At 47.4% G+C, this 13,350-nt stretch overlaps 1 pseudogene; it reads left to right on the plus strand.

Moving 5' to 3' along the window:
- Positions 1 to 861: 861 nt before the first annotated feature.
- LOC147884239 (5S ribosomal RNA) lies at positions 862 to 980 on the plus strand (annotated as a pseudogene).
- Positions 981 to 13,350: the final 12,370 nt, after the last annotated feature.

Below are 13,350 nucleotides of genomic sequence, written 5' to 3' on the forward strand. Positions count from 1 at the left end.
CCCCTCCTCTCCATGGCCCCCCATAGCCCATCTCCTTGTGTCTCTCTCTCGGGTGGGGTTTTTTGCTTCCTTGCCCCCCTTGCGTGCATGCGCACCTCCAAACCCTCTATGCGCACACCCTCTCCCCCCCTTCCGCATGCCCCCATCCCCTTGAATGCATGCACACCCCCCATTCCCCCTTGTATGTGCATGCTCACCTGTGCACCCCCTTCTCACGCATGCGCACACACACCACACCCCCCCTTGCAACTCCCTTGCCCTTGCGGCATGGGCACAATGCTTCCCCCAACCTTGCATCCCCCCCCCTTCCCCCATCCCCCTTCTGGGTGTGCATAACCCCCCCTTCATCCCCCCTCTCGTGCATGTGCAAAACCCCCCCTTCCCTCATCCCCCTTGTGCACATGCGTCGTCTGCCCCCAACACCTCCCCTTGTGTGCATGTGCATCCCCCCTTCCCTCATCCCCCCTTGCGCCCCCTCATCCCCCATTGCGCCCCCCTCATCCCCTTGTGAGCATGTGCACCCCCCCTCCCTCATCCCCCCTTGTGCCCCCCTCATCCCCCATTGCCCTCCCCCCTCCTCATCCCCCCTTGCACCCATGCGCACCCCCCTGTCCCTCATCCCACTTGTGTGCATGCGTAGCCCCCCTCCCCCCTTCCTCATCCCCCCTTGCGCACCCCCCCCATCCCCCATTACCACCCCCCACCCCCTCCCTTTTCATCCCCCATTGCCCCCCCCCCCCCCCCCCCATCCCCCATTGCTTCCCCCCCCATCCCCCTTTATGCACAACTCGGCTCCCTCAGCCCCCCCCCCATCTACCTTTACAAAATAAGACAATACTCATTTCTCACGATTATTTTACGTGGTGCGGTCACACTAGCGCTAATACACCGGATCCCATTAGGACTCCACCGTTAACCGCGCTTGGGCCAGAACAGTACTGGGGTGGGTGACCTCCTGAGAAGTCCTAGTGCTGCACTCTTTTGCCGCACCGAGGTTAGTGGTCATGCCACTCCTTGGTATCCTTGACTACCAACCTCCCCCATTGTGCCCACTCCCTCCCATGCCCCGAGCACCTTGTCGGGCTCCGAGCACCTCGGAGGCATGCCCACACTGACGCGTGCTTGGGTCACGTCGGACCGAGACCTGGTAGTGCCTCCGAGCATCCCTGTCATCCTGATGCCCTACACACCTAGACCTGTAGTGCCACCGGCAGCGCCGACCCCTTGATGTCCCACATTAGACCTAACCCCCGTCGTGCCCCTAATGCCCAAAGCACCTAGAGCATCCTGTCCCCCATCGTGTCCCCGACTCCCGAGCACCGAGAGCATCCCATCCTCCCTCATCATGCCCCATGATGCCCCGAGCACTTGGAGCATCCCGTCCTACCTCGTCACCCCTACTAATGTCAAGCATTTATAGCATCCCAACCCCAGATGCCCAATGCCATCACGCATCCTCATCGCCCTCTGACCCCCCCACACACGTCTTTCATGGACCCTTGCACTGACCCCCTGAGTTGTCACATCGGTCCCAACCCCCAGCGTTTGTCTACCCACGTCGGTGCCTTGGGCTCCCTTTGTCGGGTCTAGACCCAGTGGTGCCCTCAAGTATACACATCATCTTGATGCCCTATGCATCCAAATGCCATCGTGCCCCTGACAATGATGGCCGTCTAATTTTTAGCGCCGGTCCCGACCCTCATCGCGGCCCCGACCCAAGCACTTGTGCCATCCCATCCCCAATCACACCCTCGGCATCTTGCATACTCAAGCCATCCCCTCCCGTGTCGCATTATTGATGCTCTGATCACCTATAGCATCCCCACCTCAGTCATGCCCCTAACGCCCTGTGGACCTACAGGGTCCTGATCCTCTATCACCCCGTGAACCTGCATTGTCCCAACCCCCCGTCATACCCCCGACATCATACGCACCCACACTGTCCCATCCCCTGTCGCACCACTAATGTCCCATGCACCTGCAATGTCCCGACCTTGTCCTGACCCACTGTCATGCCCCCGATGCTCTGAGCACTAGCACCATCCCGTCTCCTGTCGCGCCACCGATACCCCACACACCTGCACCATCTCGTCCCCCATCATGCCCCTAAGAACCTACATCACCCCGTTTCCCATCGCACCCCCGACACCATGAGCATCTGCACCATCCTAACCCTTGTCATGTCCCCGATGTCCTGAGCACCTGCACCGTCCCAACTTCGAGCACACCCCCCGATGCTTGAGCACCTTCACCATCTTGCCAACCCCGACGTGCCCCCGTCCCATGATGATGCCTCGGGCTCTTGATCTAGGTATGAGTGTGTGGTGCCCCCAAAAGCCCACGTGATCTCGATGTTCTATGCACTTAAATGTCGCCATGTGCCCTCATCCCACGGCAATCCCTCGGGCTCTTGGATCGGTTCGGGTTGGGATAGCGTGGTGCCCTTGAGCACCCCTGTCATCCCGATGCCCTGCATGTCGCGGCCCCAGTGCGCCCCCATCCCATGCTAGTGCCTCGAGCTCTAAGGTTAGGTCAAGATGGTGTGGCATCCCAAGCACCCCCATCATCTCGATGCCCTACACACCCGAACCCCTGACACGCCCCCATCCCATGACGGTGTCTCGGGCTCTTGGGTCAGGTCGAGATGGTGTGGTGCCCTCGAGCACCACCATCATCTCGATGCCCTATGCATTCGAATGCCATCGCGCCCCCAGTGCGGCCCCATCCCACGATGGCGCCTCAAGCTCCCAGGTCGGGGTCACGAGATGGCGTGGCACCCTCAAGCATCCCCATCATCCTAATGCCAAACGTCACCGCGTCCCCATCCCACGATGATGCCCTGAGTTGTTGGGTTGGGGGTCGAGATGGCGTCGAGCCCCCAAGCACCTCCATCATCCTGATGCCCTGCACAAGTGAGGGCTGTCGTGCCCCTATCGCACGATGGTGCCCTAGGCTCTGGGGTCGGATTGGGATTGCATGGTGCCCCCTAGCACCCTCGTCATCCTGATGCCTTGCGCACATGAACACCGCCACGCCCCCATCCCATTTCAATGCCTTGGGCTCTCGGGTTGGGTTGGGACCGCGTGGTGCCCCCCACACCCCCATCATCCCAATGCCCTGTGCACTCGAATGCCCCCACACCCCCGTCCGATGACATGTTCCTTGAACATCAACTTGGCGTGACTCTTGGTGCTAGTAGGATCTGTTTCATCTCTAGGCACATCGTTCACCTCATTTGAGCCACCCATGACTTAAAGGAATGCCTTCAAAACTGGCTAGACTATCTGTCCCAAAAAACACAGACAGTGAGTGTAAAACTGTCAACTCTTAACCTCAAAATCACCTATCAGGCTGAATGCTTTTCTGAAATAATGGCTCTCAGTTCTTTCAATTCGGATACCACCTGGATCACAAGGGTAAATTTTCTCTCTCTCTTTTTTTTAATCCTTTCCCCGTGTGTTGGTCTGCTTCCAAGAGCTAGCACCACCTATAATTGCACTCGGAGATACCCCTTGATGAGGGGTCTGAACCTTCAGAACTTGAAGTCCTTCACCTTCACCGACCCGACACATGCTCTGAATGCATAAGGAGGGGTCTTTGACTTCCCCCTTCAAAACCTCGGCCTACATGAAGATGCACCAAATCGAAGGTGTGTGGAGGTGCTTGGAAGGCTACTACCTTCGCTTTGCCTCTTTGCTAAAGGAGGGTAGGTTGGATACTCAAAACTCTGTAGCAAAACTATGAAGAAGGAGACGACCTCTTAGCTAGACTACCAGAGATAGTAGTGCCCCCAAAACTGTGCTTTTCTCGAAAAACAATAGAGGGGGGGGACACATCGTTTGAACCCGGCTCCTGTAGGTCATGGCTGGGACCTGAACTCAATCGAAGGGGCCTATGCACGGGCACTCCAAAATTGAGCTCCTTGCCAAATAGGCCAAGGTCAATGCTCTTAACCTTGGCTATGCGCTACCACGCGGGTCATCCAAAAGAAATGTGCATAGCCGTGTAGTCGGAGTTGAACTCAAGACCTCCTTGGAATTACGTGCAAAACTCTTCCCTTGGCGAGCCCTTGGCTAGCCACGAGCTCCAGTCTTAGTTAGTGTAACCAAGAGGAGCATATGGCTTATGACTTGTCCCGACAGATTGTGCAACAAAAGGGGGGTCGGCCCCCTCATCATCTTGCACCCGTAATCAAACCACGACCTCGCTGCTGATATGATCCAAAATACCTCATGGCCCAGCTACCACTGGGTCCGTGGCCTTGCTTGAGACATAGAATGGTAGGAGTTGCTTATGTGTTATCGTCTTGGGAGCTTCCATGCTCATGGAGCCCCTGGTCCCCATGCACAACTCGCCCGAGTGGTTGCCGATCTCTGGAGTGAAACTACAAGATAGGTGACCTCTGTTAGAACTGTTTGGAAGGAGGACACATCCATAAATCGGTAGGATCTTAAAAGAATCGACTGTCAATTTCTATCCAAGTACGTCGAGTTCCGGTAGCTGATTTTCATTAGTACTCTAGATCTCCATCGATGCCATTTGACCAATCCACTCCTTACCTTATATCATAAGCTTGGGCTTATGATCACAAGGCTAGGGTGACCTTGTATACCAGAGAGTGTGGTGAATAGAATCCGAAGAATCCTCAACTAAGGCTTCTCTGTAATGAAAAACTTCCACTCAGCTTTGTCTGTCCAGCTGGTTCTAGCCTTTCCCTTTGCGATGGAAGTACGCAAGGTTGACCTACAATGCTTCAAGACCCCACCCATGCACCCTCGCATGTAATTCAAATTGAACTCCCAATTTGGGTGGTTAGGGTAATGTCTTTTCAATTCATCGATGACTGCCTACTTCTTTTGGTCATCTTGGTACGGCTAGTCAATAGCTATGCCACTCCTGAGGTGGTGGCTCATCAATTGCCTCATGGTGGCCATCACTGCTGAGCCCTTTTTATTTTCTATTATCTTTCTAGCAACCGTGATTTCATAGGACAGGTCCTCGCTTGGGTAAGGAGGACTCATGGTAGTGGCAGAGCCAGAGTGAGTGGTGTTACTTGAGTGCTTACAAAGCGAGGAGTAGTAGTGGGAGTAGGAGAGGGCAAGGGATCGGACTAGTATTGGGTCTCCGGACCAAGTGGAGACCTGTAGGGATGTGAGTGTGCTGACTCGTCTACATATCCCGAGTCAGCACAACATAAGCGATCCTTCCTACTCTTCCTTCCCTTATGATGGGCATGCCCAGATGACCCCTTAGTCTAAGGATCTAGAGGGGGCGACTAGACAGTAGGTCCAGCCGTCAATGTAGGAGATGGATTTGCTAAGGTCCTCTGGGATAGCAGAGAGAAGAATCTCGCTGCCTCCACATCGATCATCTGTGTGACAAACTCGTTGGGACTCCCGACAAAGCCATGGGCTGCTAGCAAAGGCGTTCCCTAAGGAGTAGTCATAGTGCTAGGTCTGAGACGACGAGTTGGGGCCAGGGATAGTCACAGGGGTAGGCCCCTGAGGTGTTGCCTGAGTGGAATCAAAGTCCTCTGGAGAGTAGAGATCATGATGTCTCCTCCTATGAGGGTTTCCGTACTCATCGGATGTGTGACAGGCAAATGCATATGCTCATGCATAAGCATATGAAAATAAGAGAAGAGATATGAAAATAAGAAAAGAGAGGAAAAAAGAGAGGGGAAAAGAAGAGAAGGAAGAGGGGAAAAGAGAGAGAGAGAATATGCATAAGAGGAAAAGAGAGAAAGCATATGCTTATGCTTATGCATGAGCATATGAGCATATGCTCATGCATATGAAAAGAAGAGAAAAGGAGAGGAAAAAAGAGAGGGGAAAAGAAGAGAAGGAAGAGGGGAAAAGAAGAGAAGGAAGAGGGGAAAAGAGAGGGATTTGCTGAAAAAGGAAGGGGGGAAAAGAGCATAAGCATAAGCATAAGAGAAAAAGAGAGAAAGCATATGCTCATGCATAAGCATAAGCTTAGGTATATGCTCATGCATAAGCATAAGCATAAGCATAGGATAGGCATATGCTTATGAAAAGAAGAGAAAAAGAGAGGAAAAAAGAGAGGGGAAAAGAAGAGAAGGAAGAGGGGAAAAGAGCATAAGCATAAGAGAAGGAAAAACATATGCATAAGAGAAAAAGAGAGAAAGCATATGCTTATGCTTATGCATGAGCATATGAGCATATGCTCATGCATAAGCATAAGCATAAGCATAGGCATAGGCATATGCTTATGAAAAGAAGAGAAAGAGAGGAAAAAAGAGAGGGGAAAAGAAGAGATTTTTAGATAACTAGTTAGAGGAAGGAGGAGTTTGGAGAAGTAACTTTTCAAAGGGATTGGATTGAGGAGACAAGCATAAGCCTACAAACAAGGAGAAAGCATAAGCCTACAAACAAGGAGAAAGAGGAGGAAGAGAAATACCAAAAAGAGAAGAGGTGAGTCTTCTTTCACCAAATCTCGTTTTTTGTCCTTAACCTCTAAAAATCAAGCATGAAAATTAGCACATATAAGGATTAGCAATACAAGGAGAAACATGCTTCAACACTCACAAAATGAAATCTCACAAAAAGTGAACCTACATTGCTTAAAGAGACACACCTTCTTGAAAAACTTTCTTTCACACAAGCGGAGAGGGAGAAGGGAGGAGAGGGAGCACAAGTGTTGGGAGAAAGGCTTGGTAGGGGTGAGGAGTGTGGGGAATAGAGAGGAGGAAAGCGAGGTCATTGAATATAAGGTGGGAGGATCAATTTTTGCTTTTCCCATAATAGAGATGTGAAAGACAGCGTTAAGCAGGGTTTTGAGATTTAGCCCCCAATTGTTATATAGCGACAGTTATATCCTAAAAGCATCACTATATAGTGATAGAACATGGCAAAGCATCGCAATATAGTGACGATTCAGGGAACTTATTGTTTGAAGAGAGGAAAGGAGCTCATGGATGGCTATTTTTTTGATCTTAATAGATTTCCTTGCAGCTCATGTTGTGATTTTGGAGGTGTGCAGATGGAAGGAACGAGTGGAAGCTCGTCAAATGATGTGCCAATGCCTGGGAGCACAAAGTGGCTTACGGAGAGGTTGCATTGTCATTGCACTCATTTTGCAAGTAAGAAGTATGACATCAACGTCGTATTGTCATGCGCCACTTGCGGATGTATGGGGAGGAGCCCGAACTAGTACCCACCGTTGGTGTTCCATGTGGTGATGGATCAGCGGTAAGTCAATGCTATTTGAGTTCGTGATTAATATTGCATACATACACGACACGATACCTTGAGACAAGATCTTATATTTACACAAAATCTTGGGACAGGATGAGGATGAGGAGGGTGGCAATGGTGTGCATATACCTTCACACTTTGAGCAGGACTATAGTCTCGCGGATGTGCCAGATGATGACGAGGGTATGGTGGACATGATGGATTCTATTTTTAGGGGCACTATATCACATGTACACATGATGTCTGAGTCTGAGGTCAATATGAGAGTTTTGCAATCAATGCAATTGTACGAGGGTACTAGGATGTCTAAACTACGGGCTTGTCTCTCAATCTTAAATCTGCAAGCAAAGTATGGGTGGTTGGATACAAGTGTCTCGGCCTTAATGACGTTAGCTCCTGCATTAATTTGACTCATTATTTGGATATTGTTTTTTTTAGAATCATCATATATGTTTGAGAATCACCATGATTCGAAGCTTATGTATGTTTGAACTATGATAGGTTGCTCCAGAAGATGTTGCCTACACCAAATACCATGCCCGCATCAAGAGATGAAGCGAAGAAGATGCTAACAACAGTGGGAATGGATTATGATACCATCCATGCTTGCCGTAATGATTGTATTCTCTTTCGTCGTGAGCATGGAGATTTGGCTAGTTGTCCGGAGTGTGGGAAACAATGATATACAAATGACTTGCAAGGTGAGCAGATACCAGTAAAGGTCTTGAGACACTTTCCCATCATTGCAAGAATACAACACATGTTCCAATGCAAATCCATAGCAGAGTTGATGACTTGGCATGCATCTCATCGGTCCACTCTGATGACACATTGAGGATTCTCGCAGATTGTGTAGCTTGGAAGCATATAGACAATCAGTGGCCAGACTTTGCAAGCGAGCCACACAACTTACATCTTGGGCTTCCCATGGATGGCATGAACCATTTCACGTTACGCTCGACATCTTGGTCAACATGGCCCATAGTCTTGGTGAATTAGAATATCCCACCATGGCTAACAATAAAGAAGGGACACCTCATGCTTACACTACTTGTGCTAGGGAAACTCCTCGTGGTATGAAGAGGCTATCCATCTTTCATAAGCTTCCTTATTGGGGTCCGTTACAAATCAATCATCTCTTGGATCCCATGCATATCTTCAAGAATGTGGGGGCTACTATTTGGGCACACTTGGTTGGTTCCAAAGACTCAAGAGGAGTGTGAGAAGACTTGCATGCTATGAATAGGATGTCTCATTTGTGGCTCCAAGTGCATTCTTTGGGAGAAGTTGTCCTCCCGAAAGCAACATGGATCTCTCCAAGAGAGAGGAGGCAGCGGTCAAGGCGGACATGTGAAATAGGTGGATATCTCAAAAAAGAGATCTCCATATTAAGCATAGAGAAGGCTAGGGTAGACTCCATCGAAGTTGTATGCTTGCTTGAGAAGCACTTTCCCTCGAGCATTATGACAACTCAAGTGCACTTGCTTGTGCACATAGTTGATGAGGTGGCCATTGCAGGTACCATTCATAGTTGGGGGATGTTTTTTCTTGAGTGGTTTATGAAAACTTTGAAGGGATTTGTAAGACAAAGAGCAAGACCGGAAGCAAGCATGGCAGAGGGATGGCTTGTGCAAGAGTCATTAGTATATATCACGGAGTTTCTTGCACCCACAGATCCCGATATGCCGCAAGCTTGGCATAACAAGGATGATGATCGCATCGTTGGCGAGGTTCCCTAAGGAAAAGGGATTGAAAGAAAGATGAGCAAAGAGAAAATGCAGAATTTCAATAAGTTTTGTATCCTCAATAGCAAGGAGATGCACAAATGGATTCAGATATATGAAGCGGCCAAAGCAAAAAGAATAGTTGCAAGGAAGAGATTCATAGAAATTTACAAGAGATCGCAACGATATCCACAGGATCTCGCCCTTCTCCCCACTCACATGTCACTTGATTTGCTACAACTGGCTCCACGTAAAGCCAAACGTGATGGAGAGACAATAAACGAGTGCGAACGAGAGTTATCATTTGGATGTATGATGCATGTGAGTTTCTTACCTCTTGACATAGACCCAAACAAGATCCCACAGAGCCTTAGTATACCAAGACCAACTTATTATGCATAACCACTTGTTGAAAACCCTCCACAATGTGGTCCTCAACAAAATCTTCAAAAATAAGTGACCAACCAGCACCATGAAAACATTGTGTATACATGCATTCAAGAATCACTCTTGTCACAATTGGAAGTGCACATAACAGCTTCAAGATATTGTACTCTTGATCATTTGCATAGAAAAAGAAGTTGAAAGCATTGAGAATCACCACTCCACTGTTATAGTCAAAAACTACCCAAAGACTCAACTCTTCTTCACACCAAGATGCTAGTGCATGAAACAATCCCCAATATATCATTGTGCCCACTGACAGCGTTGTTGATTCACCAACATATTCAAGAGTGCAAACATAAAGAATATGATCATGATGATCGTGTGAATAGCTTGAACGTCACCTTCACAATATTCTAGTTCTCTTAAATGGGTTGCAATCTCTTCTAACGGACTTCTTCTAGGCATCTTCTTTATCACATCAGAAAACACATGCCTATACTAGGCATTACATGCAATCAAGTACACTTGAGACCCTTCAGTAAGATGGAATGAATCCAATACCAAACGTACCTGGCGTCTCCACCAAAAGATGTGACATGAAGTTGGGGGTAATAAACTTCACACACCTCTTCACTTCCTACTGCTCTTGAATTGAGTGATAGAGATATTCATCACTGGGAAAGGGACATTAAAAAGAAGCTTTTATACCAAGAGACCACACCATACTATCCTCCCTTAGATGAGAATGAAGATGGCAACATCCCAAGTGATGTTGTACTCAAGCATAGGGAGAAGGAAAGGATCAGCGGAGGCCATAATCTCAGCAAGCTAGTCTGTGCCAAAGAGAAGGGCGATACGTTGTTGAAAGAAGAACTTGTAGCTCAACATGACATGAGCTGATATATATCAAGGAGTTTGAAGGGGATGATTGGGTCAGATGGGTAGGTTCCGGGGAAACATTGCACCTCCTTCATGGATACCTTTACAATTACCTCAAAACACTCTCCAAAACATCATAAGACATAGAGACCCATAACTTTTAGTAGAGACATGATGTCAAACATTCAACACATATTGAGATGCGCCTCAAAATGGGCTTCGCTTTGATATAAGTTTGTAAGAAACAGAGAAGTGATCAAAAAGATATGGGCAATTTACTGGTAATCAGGGGTAACTACTATTTGAAAAAGAAACAATCACACATAGAGAGTCATAGATTTTTGGTTTGACATCTAATACAATAACTTTAGACATAAGAGGATGATCCTCAAAGAGACTTTGCACTGATATAAGTTTCATCCAAATCAGACCACCAAGCGAAAAGTTATGAGCAAAATACTGACAGGGGGTCAAACTGTCATGAAAAACACCTACTACTCCTACTGGTGCTGACTTGGGAGAATACTACCTCCATGCTTAGAATTCATCAACGATCCAAGTCCCATAGAGGTCACCTAGGAGGGAAGGAAGAGCTCCCTTTGTGGCTTGGGAAATAGATAAACCATGTATTCACAATGAGTGGCCGAATAGATAACACTTTTGAGCACTTTGAAAGAGAAAACAATGGAAAAAGGAAAGAGACACTCAAGAGAGAGAGCTTGAAGTGACCTTCATTACCAATAGAGTGAGACTCCACTCCAATGCAACTCAAAATACTACAAACACAAGGAGAAGAAGAGGTTTCATATGTACAAGAGGGATCGGAAGCTCCAAGACTACTCATAGAGAGAGAATGAACTAGAGAGAGATGGACTCAAGAGTCTACATAAGAGAATATCTATAAGAGGGAGACAAGGCTCACGGAAGAGGCTTGAGGAGACTAGGGCTATAGCAACATGAGGCATAATGGTGGAAGAGATGTTAAACAAGTTAGAGGAGGGCTCCTTTTATAGAGATTTTGTCACCCTCCTTCACCCATTTACAATTGCTGCATGTAGATTCCTTTCCCCATCAATCACATAAGCCCATATGTCACCATCCATGTCCTTTTTGGCTACTCTTGCCATGTGTCCCATCAAAAGATGCTTAAGACTCTTAAAATATTGAGAAATTCAAGAGTCTCCCCACATGGAGCCCATAGGACCCTCTCTTTTCCATATGTCCAAATCCTCCTTATTCCACATAGGAATTCTAGAAGGACTCCTCTTGACTCCACACTCCTCCACATGCCGTCCACACGCTTGGCATGTGATCTCTCTTATATTATTGGAATACATGGTATTTACAATGATCCATTCCGCTCATCCTCTCAATCCCATACAATATCTTAGAGAATAGAAATAAGTGAGAGCCACTAGGCTATCGCTTGATACTCAAACTCTTATCAAACATAGAGAAAAACAATACGCGTACGAAATAAAAAATATAAAAATTTGGCATCACAGTAGCCATGCGGTTCACTAAAATGACCTTGTCGGCATTAGGATTGATGTCAGCATGACCAATCACTCGTGACAAGGCCTTGCACTTCAGGAGGTCATCAGTGCCATGTGGAAAAAACGTTTTGTGGATAACCACAAAGTGCCCTTTTTCTTGGCCAAGGTATTGTGCCAGTGAGTGATCTCGGCCAAAGTACTACAAACAAGGCATTACCGAGATGAGAAGAGGTCGACCTCAAATGCCTCCTGCAATAGTCCAACTATACATTAGAATGCCGATAAAGCTAAATTATACCAAGAGAGAAGAAATTCAAAGCTCATAGTTTCTTACCACCACTATGGAGTCGTCATGCTCAATCCCTTCCTCTTTGTCAATGAGGATGGATCCAGAGGCCTCCTGCTATCCGGAGTGAGCCATGGAGGCTTCTTTTGAAACATCAGGTAGGTCAAAGTAGATTGATATAATCTTTGATTTTGGCCAGTGTTAAAGCAAGAACCTCTTCTATTGAATCATATGCTCCCAAAAACCCAAGTTCTTACATAGTCATGGCCACCTTGTATCCACACAGGACACCAACAGCTTCATCCTCCCAGAGACCAAACATAACCTCGATGTCATGGAGAAAGAGGTATTATTCTCCATCAACAAGAAGGGGAGCAAGAAACCATATCATTGTTGTGGGGTCAATAGAGGGTGCCCAATGTGGATGGAATTTGAGAAGTAGAATGGGGTTCAGGAGGTCTATGGAGCACTTCCAAGGCCAAGATAGCTTCCCGCTCCTTAGCTTCTTTATCAATGGGCTCTTCATTGTAGATGTTAGGCTCATCTATAGAAATAAGAGGAACGGAAAGTGCAAGGGTTGAGGTCAAGGCCTCCTCTTCCATTTGTCCCTCCTGGAGAAGGAAAATAAAGGTCATTTCCCAGGATAGGAACCTATTTCCTATGTTTTTGATGACTCCGCATGCTAGGAGGTCATCAGTGTCCACCTCCCTAAACCCTAGGGGTGTGAGCTAGGCTTGAAAGTGATCTAAATGCTTCACAAACCTGGGTTCTTGATTGAACAAGTTCTTCAAATAATCAATTGGGACCCATCTTTTTGTAGACTCATCAAGTTGATATGAAAAACTCACGATGTGGTCTTGCATGTACTTGATGAGGTCTTCAAAATCATCTTGGGCTCCCAAGTAGGTGCCTAGGACATAGGGCTATGATAGAGTCAAAATCATCATTATGCTCTTGCACGTCCCTAAGAGTCCATGTGATGTGGCAGTCACATTCTTCACATCTCCTAAATGAGAATCAATACATAAACTTACCCCTGAATTATCATCATCGTTAGAGTCAAGGGGGAGCCAATTGCCACCTGTTTTCTACCAGCACCTATATTGGAAAGCAAAATATAACATTTGGCGGAAGATGTGGTACTTGACAACCACATTGTCCTTACATACATGGCATTGAAACAAATGACCCTTTTGTTCACTTGACCTGCTTCCCCAATTCACCCCAAGCAATTCCTCAAGGGCATTCTCATGCAGGCACTTGCATGACCACATGGTTTTTGTTATGTGCATCTGGATATTCTAAAAACAAGAAGCAAAAATGTGCAGAGGCATAAACCAAGACAACCTTACCCATTTAGA

The sequence above is a fragment of the Dipteris shenzhenensis genome, chromosome 27 (assembly GCF_047967505.1).
Source record: "Dipteris shenzhenensis isolate YYH24624 ecotype China chromosome 27, Dip_SZ_1.0, whole genome shotgun sequence".
Taxonomy (NCBI): Eukaryota; Viridiplantae; Streptophyta; class Polypodiopsida; order Gleicheniales; family Dipteridaceae; genus Dipteris; species Dipteris shenzhenensis.